The sequence below is a fragment of the Salvelinus sp. IW2-2015 genome, linkage group LG1 (genome assembly GCF_002910315.2).
Source record: "Salvelinus sp. IW2-2015 linkage group LG1, ASM291031v2, whole genome shotgun sequence".
Lineage (NCBI taxonomy): Eukaryota > Metazoa > Chordata > Actinopteri > Salmoniformes > Salmonidae > Salvelinus > Salvelinus sp. IW2-2015.
Window position 1 is genome coordinate 20,490,329 of NC_036838.1, and position 2,925 is coordinate 20,493,253.

Genomic DNA, 2,925 nt, shown 5'->3' on the forward strand with positions numbered 1-2,925 from the left:
TGTGAGTGATTGTCATTGTCATGTGGGTTCGTTCTTTGTGCTCTGGATATTTGTATTTTTCCTTGTTGGAACATTTTTGAGTAAATTCAGATTATTACTCATACCTGTGTCCTGCGCCTGACTCCGCTTATCCATTCACCTAATCGCTGACAGTATGATGCAAACATGCATAAAGCAAGTTCAGCCCTGCAAGTTTTATTGTCTCTGTGTCTGGGTAGAGGAACCCCCCCTGGGTAGAGGAAACCTCCCTAATATGAACAAGTATAAGGTTGCTGCAGTTTGACAAGATTTTCATCCTCCCCAGGGCCAGTAGTTAGAAGAACTGGACCCATCATAGCCCATATAAAACCTTTTTACAACTGATTAATCACTGTCATACCCTATAGGGTCCAGAGTTTTCCTGGTTAGGTTACCAGATAAGGAATTACTCTAGGCCCCAGGGGGAAAAAATTGCCCCACACTCTGGGACGTGTGGTGCCACCAGTCTGCTCGCAGTTGTCAGTTATTGTCAGGTATGTGGGATGATCAGGGTTTTATTCAGGAACGTTTCTTGGGCTACTTTGATGTGTCAAGTGGGCGTGATGCACAGTCTGTTTGACTTTACGAAATCTGAGATGTCTGAGTTTAACTTAATGGAAATACATGTTGCACAAACCTATGATGGAGCTGCTGCAATGGAATGTATCTGCAATTTGTATTTACAGCGACAGCAAGTCCCATCCTGTTCCCTGATTAAGAGGTGATGACCACTCCACTACCATTGTCAACTCTCTCCTGACATGAACGGAAGCCACTTCCTCTCCAAGCACTGTGAGTAGACCTGTCAATTTTCTSTCATTACTGTATGTAGTCAATCAAATACACAAACACAATCACATTATTACACATCAATGATTTTGTTCCTTGCTTGGACTAACTCATTCTTAGCTCTTTTGTGTTATTGTATTTTGTCTTCCCAGTGAAATTCTGTCCWGCCCTCAGTGGAAGTTGAGCTCTTCTCRAACACCATCCATCCATGATGAGCCTGTCCTGCACTGAAGCCTKTGAACACCTCAATCCCTGACCTGCATTGAAGACTATGAACACCTCAACTTATGCCTCATACTCTCATTCAATCACTGCTGTGATCCCTTCCCAACACTGTGTAAGTAGCCCACTRGTTCCCATTCCCCATAATATTGTACAATAAATGTCTTTATTAAATTCCACGTGATGGCGCCGGAGGGTAGGGCTGCCGTCTTATCGGCTCTCAACCAATCAATCATTGCTTTATTTGTTTAAGTTTCCCGGTTGTGCGAACACTTGTTTACATAATGTTGCTGTTACCGTCTCTTATACCAAAATATAGCTTCTGACATCATAAACTTAGGATTACTCACCTCAAATTGGACGAGGAGTTCTTCTTCAATGAGTCAGTCGAGGATATACTGCAGACACCCGACCAGCCCCGATCCTGTGATTCGCTGAGAAGGAAACTATATTCGAGCAAAAATCCGGGTGCCTTGCGAGGATCAGGCGATGAGTGCTAATCTGCCCTTGCCTCCATCCTGCTAGCTAACGTTCATCACCGGAAAATAAATGGACTGACTGAAAGCACGTATATCCTACCAACGGACATTAACTTCTTGCAACTATAGGCTGCTGCTTCCGCATTAGCATTTTTGGTCTCAAAATTAAACTGCCTCTGCTCAATTCTTGATCGTACAATATGCATATTATTGTTATTATGGATAGAAAACACTTTCTAGTTTCTATAGCCGTTGGAATTTGTCTCTGAGTGTACAGAACTACTTCCACACACTTTTCCTGACAGGGAGTCAGATTTCAGAAATTTTACCCCTGATCTGGGTCGGTTTTAAGGTGCCTGCGTAGATTGCTATGGAGAAACCGACAACTGCCTACGTCTTTCCTCTGTGTCAGTACGTCATCACGCTTTGAAGTGAGATTCGAATTGCGCAATCAGAGCCACTATAAAACACGAAAACGTGAAAGTACCATTCTCTTCCTGCATGCGTCTGCGCAAGAATTGGACATCAGACCTGCCTCCTTCCAAATGGTTTAAGCCAGTGATAATTTCCCGTCATTTTTAGTCGTTATAGTTGTTAAAAACAATCATAATGTAGTTAATTAACCGTTTATAACAATTTATATCCGTAGTCGATTTTGAGGAATTTCTTTGTCGTCACTCTGAAATCTTTGGGGCTACGTTTCGGGTCCCGTATCGATCGGTTATGACATTTCGAAGGACAGAGGACATCTATCGACCAAAAGAAGATTAGAACCAAAAAAGGATACATTGCCCAAGAAGATCTGATGGAAAATCACCTCATATAAGGAAATATTTAATAGATTATAAATCGTTGTTCTGTCGAAATATTTTAAAACGCATTATACGCCATTTTGTTTGTTATAGCTTCTCTTTGCGAACGCTGTATAAGAAAGTAAGGATAATTTTAGAAATGTAAATCAGCATTGCATTAAGAACTAATTTGTCTCGATTCCTGTCAACCTGTATTTTTAGTCAAGTATATGATTAGCTTCGATTAAACTAGATCACTCTGAAAGATGACGTCCGACATTTGAGGCTTGATTTCCTACTATTTTCATGTGTAACACACTTGTATGGCTAAATATGCACATTTTCGAACAAACTGTATATGTATGTTGTAAAATGATGTTACAGGAGTGTCATCGAAGAATTCTGAGAAGGTTAGTGAAAAAATTAATATATTTTGCATGATTACGTTATACACTCTTCTTGCTTGAATCGATGCTCTGGTAACGTTTGCACATTGGTATGCTAACTTATCGATTTATTGTGTTTTCGCTGTAAAACGCTTAGGAAAATCTGATATTATGTCTGGAATCACAAGATCTGGGTCTTTCCATTGCTATGCTTGTCTATTCTTATGAAATGTTTTATAT

The 2,925-nt window shown here is 40.4% G+C and overlaps 1 long non-coding RNA gene across 1 annotated transcript in view; it reads left to right on the forward strand.

Annotated features, from left to right (window-relative positions):
* The first annotated feature begins 708 nt into the window (after window positions 1-708).
* Window positions 709-2,925, forward strand: part of LOC139028290 (uncharacterized) — a 20,916-nt gene continuing 18,699 nt past the window's right edge. The window contains exons 1-2 of the long non-coding RNA XR_011480472.1: window positions 709-810; window positions 960-1,144. This is a non-coding gene — a long non-coding RNA (uncharacterized lncRNA). The remainder of the gene's footprint in view (window positions 811-959; window positions 1,145-2,925) is intronic.